Source organism: Rattus norvegicus, chromosome 2, assembly GCF_036323735.1.
Source record: "Rattus norvegicus strain BN/NHsdMcwi chromosome 2, GRCr8, whole genome shotgun sequence".
In the NCBI taxonomy this organism is placed as follows: Eukaryota; Metazoa; Chordata; class Mammalia; order Rodentia; family Muridae; genus Rattus; species Rattus norvegicus.
The window spans coordinates 111,002,374-111,015,824 of NC_086020.1; the positions used below are offsets into that span (position 1 = coordinate 111,002,374).

General features: G+C 37.5%; 1 protein-coding gene and 1 pseudogene across 14 annotated transcripts in view; one reads left to right on the forward strand and one right to left on the reverse strand.

Moving 5' to 3' along the window:
- Positions 1-13,451, reverse strand: part of Nlgn1 (neuroligin 1) — a 925,330-nt gene that overhangs the window by 817,387 nt on the left and 94,492 nt on the right. The window lies entirely within an intron of this gene.
- Gapdh-ps85 (Glyceraldehyde-3-phosphate dehydrogenase, pseudogene 85) lies at positions 1,382-2,362 on the forward strand (annotated as a pseudogene).

The window sequence follows — 13,451 nt, forward strand, 5'->3', positions numbered from 1 at the left end:
TATTATCTAGCTGTGATTTTTTTACCTATGTATCTAGATTTATTGTGATATAAAAAATAGGCAATCTGTAACTATAGCAATATAATTTATAAGTTAGATACAAAATTTGAAATAAAAACTTGACCGAAGTAGAAAAACATCAAATCTATAACAAAAATACCAACTGTATGCAACAGCATCAAATGGAATAAAAGTGTAAAGTCTCTCTTCAAATAGCTAAATGTTAAAAAATACCCAATTTGTTTTATTAAAGTATATATATATGACATTTATATATATACTTTATATATATATATATTTTATGTAATATTGAAAAGTTTGTAACAGCATTTTTCTATCAGTCAGAGGTGAATAGGTTATACTAGGTGTCTGAATAGTAGCTCATTTAGTAGTAAAGGAGTAAATTTTATGAGAAAACAGTTGATGAATTTCCTGTCCATATTCTTCAATACTATAGAAGAAATTTAGAGCATATTCTAGAAATGCCAGTTCTCTAATGCATTTATGATGATTCATAAAGCTGGAAGGTCATCAGCTTCCAAAGAACATCCATGTGTCTGTTAACAGAGACGACCCCTGGTGGGAGTGAGCTGGGTGGGTACCAGTGGTAGGTAGAGTGATGGGATGAACATGACGAGACATAGCCACTGATGAGGATGAGCAAAGAGTGCCAGGTCAGAGCCATGGATGAGGATGAACAGACAGTGCCAGGTCAGAGCCATGGATGAGGATGAGCAAACAATCCTGGAACAGAGCCATAGATAAAGATGAGCAGACAGTGCCAGGACAGAGTCACGGATAATGATGAGCAAACAATCTCAGAACAGAGCCATGGATGAGGATGAGCAGGCAGTACCAGGTCAGAGCCATGGATGAGGATGAGCAGACAGTCCCAGGACAGACAGAACCATGGATAAGCTTTACTCATCACTTCTCCCATCACCACTGGGTACCATCCTGATTCCTCAAATGCATCTTATCACTATCAGCTTGCAGAGTATAATTGCGAGTTACTTGAGAACCATATGCCTATAGAAACAAATGGAAGCCCTCTTCACTCCTGTCTTAATGAAAATTATAAGAATATGAAATATGGAATTCAAACAACAAACAAGAGTTCTTTAGTTATCAGTGGGAAGAGAAGCAGAGGCAGACCCAGAACAGAGATCTTGAAATTGAAAACAGAGCTAGACATAGTTTCAGAAGTGATCATGTTTCTCCATTCAAAGCCACTGTATCTGGCTTTCCTCGGTCCAGTTAGTTTATCTCTTATATATAGCCGGTAAAGCATTGGTAAGATTGGAAAATTATGGCTATCTGCTCCCTCTTCTAGAGATAGCCACATCTTCTTGTGCAGTGCCAGCCTTGTCCCGTAGACAAGATGGTAAAGGTCAGTATGAATAAATTTGGCTATATTGGGTGCCTGGTTACCAGGGCTGCCTTCTGCTCTGCAGTTGGCAAAGTAGAGATTATTGCCATCAATGACCCCTTCACTGACCTCTGCTACATGGTCTACATGTTACAGTATGATTCCATCCATGGCAAACTCAGAGGCACAGTCAAGGCTGAGAATGGGAAGCTTGTCATCAATGGGAAGCCCATCACCATCTTCCAGGAGAGAGATCCCGTTAACGTCAAATGGGGTGATGCTGGTGCTAAGTAGGTCATGGAATCTACTGGCATCTTCACCACCATGGAGAAGGCTGGGAACCTCTTGAAGGGTGGGGCCAAAGAGTCATCATGTCTACCCCTTCGACCAATGCCCCCATGTGTGTGATGAGTATGAACCACGAGAAATATGACAACTCACTGAATGCATCCTGCACCACCAACTGCTTAGCACCCATGGACAAGGTCATCCATGAAAACTTTGGCATCATAGGTTCATGACCATAGTCCATGCCATCACTGCCACTCAGAATACTGTGGATGGCCCCTCTGGAAATCTGTAGTGTGATGGCTGTGAGGCAGCCCAGAATACCATCCCTGCATCCACTAGTACTGCCAAGGCTGTGGGCAAGGTCATCCCAGAGCTGAAGAAGAAACTCACTGGCATGGCCTTCCATGTTCCTACTCCTAATATGTCCATTGTGGATCTGACATACAACCTGGAGAAACCTGCCAAGTATGATGACATCAAAAACATGGTGAAGCAGGCATCCGAGGGCCTATTTAAATACTTCCTGGGCTACACTAAGGACCAGGTTGTCTCCTACAACTTCAACAGTGACTCCCACTCTTCCACCTTTGATGCTAGGGCTGGCATTGCTCTCAATGTTCAACTTTGTAAAACTCATTTCCTGACTATGACTACAGAAACAGGGTGGTAGACCTCATGGCCTACATTACTTCCAAGGAGTAAGAAACACTGGACCACCCACCCCAGCAAAGACACTGAGAGTAAGAGAGAGGTCCTCAGTTGCTGAAGAGTCCCTGTCCCAACTTGACCCCAACACTGAGCATCTCCCTCACAATTTCCATTACAGACCCATCATACCAGGAGAAGCCTAGGGAGCCCTCTTGAATACCATCAATAAAGTTTGTTGTATCCGCAAAAAAAGATTGAAACATTACATTGGAAAATAACCCTGGATTGAATTACCAAGTTATGATATTTTCTGACACCTAAAATAATAACAAGAAGAAAATAGAAAAAAAGTCCCTAAAGAAAATCACCCACAACACAAAAGAATTTGTAATAAACATTATATGTAACATAATAATTCATAATATGACATGATTATGATACGAATATAATTCATTGATCATACAAGAAGTGCCAATCATAAAACTAAAACTTCAATCCAAAAGTACAAGAAGGGGAAAAAAGCCAAGATAAAATAGAACTAAGGTTACAAATACTCTTTCAGCAGTGATATGTGAGCCACTAAAAGTAGACAAAAGAACACTAAAGTAGTTCTTCAGTATTGGAAAAAACACTAGCTATCCAGTTGTCCTGGAGACAGAATTTTACAACACACTAATTCTATCACTACCATTTATTAGTTACCTGATATGTACCTTTCAATGTATATTCACTATTTCATTTAATCAATGGGGCAGCATGAAGTACCAATGACACCCTCTTTTACACCTGAGTAAACTGACCTATGGCAGAATAAATTACCCGTATTCTCAAATGTTGTGTTAAACAAAAGGTCCAGAAATCAAGTCTGGATGTGCTGCTTTGATACCATTGTCCTCTTGATCCATTAACTATCCTTTATGTAATTTAACACAGACCAGGGAAAGTGGGCCATAATTAAGAGAATACAGCTCTTAGGATCAGAATGAATTCATTGTAGAACATAGACAGGAATACATAAGCAAATGTCTTTAGAAAAGCAAGAAAATATGCACTGCTTTTAGAAATATTTCCAATAAGATAAATGAAAATATATGACAAATACTTTCTATTTAGTATTCATAGAATTTTAAATTATCTATTTTTTGGATTACTTGTAGCCATAAGTAGTGAAAACTTCTGTATAAACAACAACTAAGGTCTGACTAAGATAATGCTGCATGAACACTTGCATTGTACTTTATCTGGATGAATTCAAATAATAAAGATGATTACCTTTCAGAAAGGCCCAGTTAGAACCACTGTAAGACATCATGTTACCGCGTCAGAACAGCTACGGTTTGAAAATTCCCAAAATAACAAATGCTGCCAAGGATCCAGAGAAATTGGAATTCCTGAACAATGTTAGTGAAAGTGAAACTTATTAAGTCATTGAAAAGAACAGCATGAAGATCCTTCAAAAACCACATGATTCTGATATGTCTGTATTTCCAAAGGATATACAATCATCACATAAAAGAAAATCTTACTTTCTCATGCTTTTTAAAGCAGTAGTCACAGAAGCCAAAATAGAGAATTGACATGTTTATTCAGTAATAGATGAAGGCCTTAACGAGAAGGTGTCATGTACTCAAAATGGAATACTATATCCATGTAGAAAAGACTAACATCCTGATATTTAATCAGAATGGGATTAGAAAGATAAACTCACTTTACTTAAGCAAAATAAAGTAGAAATAAGAAGGAAAATCTAGTGCTTTCCCTGGTATATGGGAACTAGAAATGTGCTCACAAAACAGAGAAGATCCGAACACTCATCGTCAAAGAGCAGAGAGAGAAGGGGAGAGTTGGTGGAAAGTGGGGATAAGTACAAAAAGAAGACATGAATTATTTTAAGTGATGTGCACATATTATATAAATACATTGAAAAGGTAAAAATAAATATATTAATAACTAACTAAAGATCACTAACAATTGAATAATTGTCCACAGGTTTTTAGCTAAATGCTGTGCTAGAAATGTAAAAACAGATCATGGGCATTTCTATGTAGTAATTTTAGGATCCAAATCGTCAATTATTGAGGATTCTTTGTAGTCATAAGAAGTGGAAACTTCTTGTACAAACAACAACTAAGTTCTGGCTAAAAGAATGCTACATGCATGCTTGCATTTTTATTTTATCTGGATGAATTCAGTTGTCCCTTGCCAACCACATGGAGATGCCCATACAACCTCCTGTCTCAGATAATGCTAAAAAGAAAAGATACAATGCTTTCTGGAGACCACTTCCACTCAGAAGCATAGATTCATGTGGTCCAGATGTTAACCTTTTTTTTCCTCATCAGAATGTATGCATTTATTCTCTTAGTAAATACAAAATACTTAATCTAAAAGAATTGCTCTTCAGAACAATATGATGTTGCACATGCTATAGGGCCCAGTGCTGAATCAGCATCTTATTTTCAGCTGCAGACAAGAAGAACTTGATACAGGAGAGAACAAGGTGAAAGGAAATGTTTCACTGAGAGCACAAGAATACCTGGGAAGCCAAAGTTTGAGACTGGTTATATGGCCTTTTTCATTAAGACCCTTATTTTAGAAACTCAAATCTTCCTTTTGTAGTTAGGGTTTCTATTGTTGGGATGAAACACCATGACCAAAAACAACTTAGGGGGGAAAGGGTTAATTTTGCTCACTATTCACACCACATCTTAATTCCTCATTGAGGAAGTCAGGACAGGAACTCAAACAGGGCAGGAACCTGGAAGCAGGACCTGTTGCAGAGGCCATGGAGTGATAACACTTACTGGCTTGCTCCTCATGGATTATTCACCCTGCTTTCTTACAGAACTCAGAATCACCATCCCTGATCTAGCACCATCCTGAATAGGCTGGGTCTTCTCCCATTAATCACTAACTAAGAAAATGACCTACAGGTTGCCAACAGCCAGATCTTATGGAGGTATTTTCTTAAGGAAGTATCCCTTCTCTCAGATGACTTTATTTTGAACCAAATTGACATAAAACTACCCAGTACACTTTCTTTAAAATTTTTTCCAGAGGGCTGGAGAGATGGCTCAGCGGTTAAGAGCACCCGACTGCTCTTCCAGAGGTCCTGAGTTCAATTCCCAGCAACCACATGGTGGCTCACAACCATCTGTAATGAGATCTGATGCCCTCTTCTGGTGTGTCTGAAGACAGTGACAGTGTATCATTTATATGCAATAAGTAAAAATCTTTATAAAAAATGTTTTTCAGAGCACCAAACTCTGTTACTTAGTATTTGGAAAAAGCTCAGGAAATTTTAGGATTTTTATGACTTTGTGATACAAATTCATTGCCAACCTGGTCAAGAAGAGTTTTAATTCATCAAAATGAACAAAAATATCTAAAATTCCAAAGAAATCAAACCTACTAGTCAGTATTTTATGGCAGCTGAAGTCATGAGGTAATTTATGTGCCTGTTAGCACAATAGTAAGATAATGTATTATGGAGTGAAACACCTATTGTACAGGTAAAGTGGAGGTGACCTAAACCCAACATTTGGCAATATCAGCACTGTAAATTTATGTTAGATACTCATGATTTGTATAAGTAAAGACACACCCAGTGGAAGAACAGTATAACATGTTGCTAAAATCCAAGTTATAGAGAAATGCTACATTCAACAAAACCTGAAAAATATTTCTCATGAAATCTTTGAAGTTAAAAAAAGCTGAACAATACAAGGACAAAAAAATTCAACTCCAGTCAAAAGTTTAATGGTTCATTCATATTCACTTTGTTGAAATATTAAATATGTAGAATCTGACAATGATTTTTTCTCTATACCTACAATGGCAGCCATTGGCATAGTTTGCTGTCCTGTGAGCATTCTCATCTACGGTAAGCATATTCTCAAAAAGACAGAAATATCCATTTGTTAGGTAGGGTTGGGGAGCTGCTTTAGCAGTGTAGAGAATGTGCTCATCTTACAGAGGAGCAAATGGATTTTTAGCATGCATGGGAGGGTAGGGACGCTACTGTTCAAAAAGATCTAACCTCTAGGGCACATGCACTCCTGTGTAAATACCCACAGGCACACATAAATACACTTAAAAATCTTTAAAAATGAAAAATCAGTTTCTCAAAACCTGAGATTACAAACATTGCTTGGCAATAAAGGTATTGCTAATAAACAGATCAAGGTTCAAAACCTCAAGGGACTTTTATATAAGCCTCGGAATTATTTCTAGTATATTCACTTCTTTGTTGTTAAGACACCTACTATATGCTGATTGTTTTAGAAATACCATAAATAAATTACCATTGAAAATACCTCTTGTTAGATAAATCACTTAACACACACACACACACACACACATATATATATATATAATATAATTCTCTTTCAAGCTATTTACATGTATATGGTAATGCATAACTTAAATACAGTTCTTTGTGAAGCATGGACTATAACAGATGAGAAAGATTTCAAATTGTCCTTTAAACTATTTCACAATTGTCTAAATTTCAACAATAGAGAAGAGATGGCCAACAAAACTTTATACAAGATGGTTCTGAATGATTACGAAAAGACTGTGAGGAAGTAAAACATGCATTGAGCTTTGAATAGTATGCTGTTACTTCTTAAGTGAAGTAGGAGGAGATGGAATAAAATAGATACGAACAACATCAAGAGAGGGAATAAGAACATACAAGATCCTAAGAAAGAATCTGGGTTAAGTACACCCTAGAGATGGAAAGGTTACAGAGATTAGATTCTATACAGTATCCATGGTGACAAGAAGCTCTTCATCCATAGCATAAGAAATACCCACGAGAGAAGGCAAGGTTTTAAGAACTATGCTGCAGGATGGAACTGTGATATTCAATGTTCATGCCGTCCACAATAGGAGGGCTATTGTTGGTTCAAGGAGCTCCCTTAGGACTAACACAAGAAAGATGTCAAAGCAACTTCAACTCAGATTGTGAAACTGGAAAGGAGGAAGAACATTTCAGGAGAATTCACAAATAAAAAGTGACCATTGGGTAGAGAAGATGACAAGAGTTAGGCAATGAAGCTGTTTCTCTGTTTTGTAACAGCAGTAGTTGAAGAGAGCTGTCATTTACTGAGACATAGAAAAGAGCAGAAGGTTCTGACACAGTAGCATCAGTGTGTGAGTCCAAGAAGTATTAAGCTGGAGCCTCATACAGGACAACATCAAGCAAGCCTTAGGATTTCTGTAGCTGGTGTTCAGAAAGGTGACCCTTGACTATAAACACTATAGAAGTTAGACTTGAGGAATGCTGACAGTAAATCCCTGGAAGACATTCTTTAATATTAAAGGGTCTTGGTGAAAGAAACATAAGAAAAAGAGAAGTAGGCAATAAAGATGAAATGGTGCTGAGAGTTATGACCAAGAGGACTGTGTGTGACATCAACTCTTGGGGCAACTGGTTTGGGTGTAGAGTTCCTGTGCAGCCCTGCAGGGTGAGGCGGAGGATGAATGGAGAATGAAGATGTGCAAATCCTGAGTCTAAAGGAAAGGTCTCTGTAAACATTGCATGACACGTGGTCAGTGTATGTATCAAGTGAAACCTAAGAGTTTCAAGAACCCTCAAACCACAGAGCAGGTACATCACGGGAAATCATCACTCGACTTTTGCTCTTTTAAGGTAGTATTTTTCAACTAGCAGTTGATGAAAAGTAACTGGAGTAAGTTGATGCAAGAGAAATAAAGATGTTAATGTTTTCTGGGGATGCCTGAGTGTACTTATGAACTATATCAGATTAAAGGACTCAGAAGTTATTCCACACATTTCCTTAGGCATCAAGCAAATGCTTCATGCATGTTGTGTATCATGGAAATACCAAGTGTGTTGATCACACTCAGTAACTAGGCACAGCATTCCTCACCATCTCCAGGAAACACCCTCCAGAGAAGGGAGAAGATGTGGCCAGGGGAAACATAAAAAGAAGCCAAGTGCAGAGATCATTGATGCTTGCCTGGATCTACTGAAGGAAGGAAGTAGTGGTGACTGAATTGATTGTTTCTTATCATCAAGATTAATTGGCAGTTTGTGACACGTAGGTGCCATTACAGACCTCCTAATTACCACATCTCTGATGGTGCCATTGTTCTGCTTTGTAGCCAATAATTCATGTGTGTTATTCCTTCTCTCCTGAACACAAAAGGAAGGAAGTGCTGTGAATGGAGGATAATGAGAAAAGGAGAAAAGCATCTCAGTTGGGATTCCCATCTAGATGCTCTCGCAGAGTTCCTCATAAAAGATGAGACTTACCAACAAGTATCAGATTTACAGTGCTACATCCTGTAGCACCTTGGGAACAGCATTAAGTCATTCAGGATAATTAGAAACTGGTAAACTAACAAATTAATAAGTTATCCCCAGGTGGTCTCAAGAAGATAATATGGTTCCTGCAAAGTGACAAGAGCTCCCAGGGAAATCTGCAGGCACTAGGGATGTCAGGTACCACGATTTCTTAGTGGTCTGAATCCATCAACAATCTTCAAATACAGGAAAACAAATGGTTTAATTCCCAAAGTAAAATATTTTACAAAAAAACATATTTATAGAAATCGTTCTCATGGACAACTTCATTTTTATAAATTATCAGATGACAAGAATAGGCCTCTGCACATTATCTCATGCTGTTTGGTGCTTGGCTGGAAGCCCAGAAGAGGGTCATGCCTTTATAATGATGAAAACGCAGCTATAAAACATCCAAGGCTTTCGAAAGTGCTGCTAAGCACCCGGAAAATGAGGTTCGTGCACTGTGCTGTACACAGTAGGCACGCAGCAAACATTTGCTAATGAATTTATTTGCTGCTGCGCTGCTTAATTCTTGTGCATTTACTTGATAGACCTTAGCAACGATCCTAAGTATTCAAGTCACTGGACATGAGGTTCAACACTCCTATGACACGGCAGACTAGTCTTCTGATGCCTTCTCAGTTTCTGATTTGTAAAATAAGGTTAAATATATATAAAATATAGGTATATATTACGATATATATTCACACATACAATAGTACACATACACATCACGTCAAGGGTGAGGAATAAGGTAATTGGTACCTCCATTAATTGTATAATATATAATGAGTATATATAATATATATACACACATATATATTGTATACATAATATATAAATAGGTGTGTGTGTGTGTGTGTATGTGCATGCACACGCATGTGTGTGGTTTTTCCAAGACAAGGTTGCTCTGTTTACTCTTTGTTGTTTGGAATTCACTCTGTAGACCAGGCTAGCCTCAAACTCAGAGTTCTGCCTGCCTCCGCCTCTCAAGTGCTGGAATTAAAGCATGTGCCATTACCACATGGCTATATATGTTTATATATAATATAAATTGCATTATAATTCATATGGAATTGAGTTTAACTTTTGTCACAATAAGCAAATATTCAAACGTACTTAGGTACAAAGATTTAAAAGTATATTTAAGCTTCTGTAACAATCCTGAACATTCTTCTAAATACTTAAACATGGAAACCTCCACCCCCATTGTGAAGGTGGAGCACAGAAGGCTGTAAGGCCTAGATTATATCTTGCCAACATTTACCTTAATATACATCCAGTATGAGTCAGCAAAACATGACTGACACCATACCTGGGGGCGTATGAGTCAGCACAATATGGCTTATACCAGATGTCCAGGGAACCCCAAAGTAAATAGTCAAGTAATCTGTTATATAATTATTTTTGGCAGAGTAACATTTTTGTGTGATTCTGCATACTTATGGCTTTAAGGTCAAAGACTTTACCCTGAGCCTGAGCTGGAACTTTGCCTAACGTGTTTGTCTGTAAGCCTGTGTGCCAGCTTGTACTTGGGTGCCTGCCTACAACTGTCTGCCTAGTGACTTGTGTGTTGGTGAAGAACTGATAACTTATCAGCTGGTGGCTCCTTACAGTTTCCAAGTTTCTAGCCTTCCACCAACCCTCCTTCTTTCCGGCCATAGGGGTATGGACCTCACAGAAGGCCAGATGGAAAGTGAGTATTGAAAGGTGATAATGTATCAGCTCTAACCAGAAAATGCCTTTTGTTATTTCTTTTTCCTAGTTTTTTATTTGAAGTATTTATATATCAAAATGATTCTATTCTACACTTGATGAAGACAATAAATAGTTTACATGAAGATGAACTGCATTTAATTGGCAAGTTTGAACAGTACATGTAATCATATACATACATCCTGCATAAACGAACCATTAGCTAAAACTATGTACACTACTTGTGACAAAAATAACTATGACCAAAGAAGTAGTTCAGTTCCCCAGAAGCATTTATAGCTCCACGTACCTCCACATGGCACAAACGTAAAGCCAACTTGTGTCTCTTAATAGGTCACACAAGAGTGAAGGTATCATATTTCATTAAAATTATTCCTTTAAACTGAAACATTTATTTATATACTTTAAAGATTTGGGAATATAAGCTTCCTTCACCTTAAATCTCTAGGAAAATTGCCAGGAACTAGAATTTAATGTTCATGGAAAAAATCATAATAACTTCTGAAAATTAAAAAACTAAATATCTACTCTTGATAATAGAGTTTAATTGATGTAAACAAGAATGAGTTCCCACAAGAAATGGCTACACATGCAAAAATGTTTGTGGGTTAATTTATTACAGTGTCATCTATTATAAGGAATTATGAGTGTCTAGTAACCTCAAATCGAGATCATGACCAGCATTATTAAATCAATCATGAGTAAGATGTCATCATGTGAAGGTCTGCCATGAGCTTAGGAGCAGTGCAGACCAGTGCATCTTCTTTACACTCACAGATCTTTGTGTGCCAAGATAAGGTGCCTTTCTGGATGGGTTTCCCAACTTTCCTTTCTTAGCTGATTCTTCAACTACCATTTAACGGATCAGATCCAAATACACATTTAAAACAAAAGTGTCCTATCTGTATTTATTATTTACCAGTTTTATGCATTGCAAAAATTATAAACACAAAATTACATGGTCTATAATTTATTTCTCCCACCCCCTCAGAAACAATTCAAGTCACTAATAAAAATAATGAAATAGGTGGTAATTAATAACGAGGGAAATAGCTTTTAAAATAAGAATTTGAAAAGATAAGAATTAAAAATAAACAAGTAACCACCAATTGAGAAAAATTAAACCATCATATTCATATTAATGTAACTGCATTGAGCAAAAAATAAAAGAATTAGAGTAAAACTAATATTGAAAAAGTTCGTAAAATTTTAGAATCTTTAGGTAAGGAAGTAGAATCTGTTTTGTATAGTATACATCCTTTGTTTAGCTATTTACCTATTTTTTCCAACTGGTAAGGTTTTATAACACTTCACATTATACAAGTTTTTATAGTCTTTGAAAAATCCCACTTTATATTTAAAATATTTAGAATGCTGTAATATGTATTCACCTTATATTAAAAGATAGTTTTTCATATGCAATATATTCTGAGTATAGATTCAATTCCCGCTACAATTCCCAGTTCTTCTCTAACTCGCCTCCACCAGGATCTACTCCCTTTCTGTGTCTCATTAAAATACATAAGGCTTCCAAGAGACAACAAAACAAAATAGAATGTAGCAAGATAAAACAAAAACCATCACATCCAAGTTGGACATGGTAAACTAACAGAAAACGAAAGAGACCTGAGAGAAGTCACAAGATTCAGAGTCCCAGGTTCTGCACAATGAGGAATACCAAAAAATTACTAATGGAAAACCATACTGTCCCACCTGGGACAGACCTGTGGACACTAGTGCTTGCTGCTTTGGTCTCCGTGAGGTCCTGTGAGCTTTGCTTGGATGACTTCAAACGTCTTGTTTTTCTGGTATACTCCATCTGCTCTGGCGCTTACACTCTTTCTGCCTTCTCTTCCTCTAGGGTCCCTGAGCTCTGAGGGGAGAGATTTCAAGCTGGGTACTCCTAGGTTCCACTCTCTGTGACTGGTTTCTGTATTTGCTCTCTTCTTGTATCTGCGCGAGGAAGCTCTTATGATGTTTACTTGCCTTTTAAAATGTTCATTGTAAAGTAACTCTTGGTGGCCACTATGGAAGTCTGAGAGATAAGTTTCCAGCAGTTATTCTACTAATCATTTCTACATTTGAGACATCTTATTCAAAAGAACCAAACAAGTGGAGTCTGTCATCCAAAAGGAACAGATGCCATCATGAGACTCCTATAAAACCTTACAGAGATTTTTCATTCCTGTCCTCTATGTACAACGCAATGGGTAGAGTAGTGTAAACCAGAAACACCAGGCTCATACCACTTCTTCAGGACACTCCCAGAAAGCCAAGAGCAGAGACAGCTGACTTACTGGTACCATTTCATAAACCAGGCTCTTGGAAGGGGTGGGGGGAATAAGTACCCAAGTCAGAACAGTGCTTAATTAGGGTTGTATCTCTGAAATAAATCATGCAAGTGGATGAACCTACTTAATTTGACAAAGGATTTAGAGAAACTGGCAGTCATCACCCCGTAAATAGGAATGAAAATGAACCTGACCTTGAGAAGAAACAAGTTGTTAGGACACCTAATAAACAGTGTACCTATTTTCTAAACAAAGAAGACGTTTACATTACATATCCAAATATATCCAAAAGATATGCAAGTATATTTATTTTATCGTTGCATATGCATAACATGTTTCTTTCAAATGGCCTAAGATAAAGACACATAGGTATTAATCACTTTAGCAATAACTTTTCTTGACTTCCAAATCAGCTATGGCTGTTTAGTAATATAAACATTTGCTATTTTGTTTGTCCTTTGAATGTATGCTATGAAACACATATGTATGTAATTTTAGCCCTGAGATGGACACGGAAAAATGAAGTGACAGTCACATAAATACACGTGTTTCTTTTCTATTTTTATTTTTTACTTTTTAATTTACATCCTGCTCATTGCCCTGCCTCCCTATCAGTCTCTCCCACAATCCTTCTCCCATTCTCCTCTCCCCTTCTCCTCTGAGAAGGTGGGGGCACCCTGAGTATCCTCCCACCCTGGCAATTCAAGCCTCCGTGAGGTTCTTAGATGTTTTCTCTCCTACTGAGGCCAACAACGGCAGCCCAGCTAGAAAAACATATTCCACATACAGGCAAAAGGTTTTGGGATAGCCCTGGCTCCAA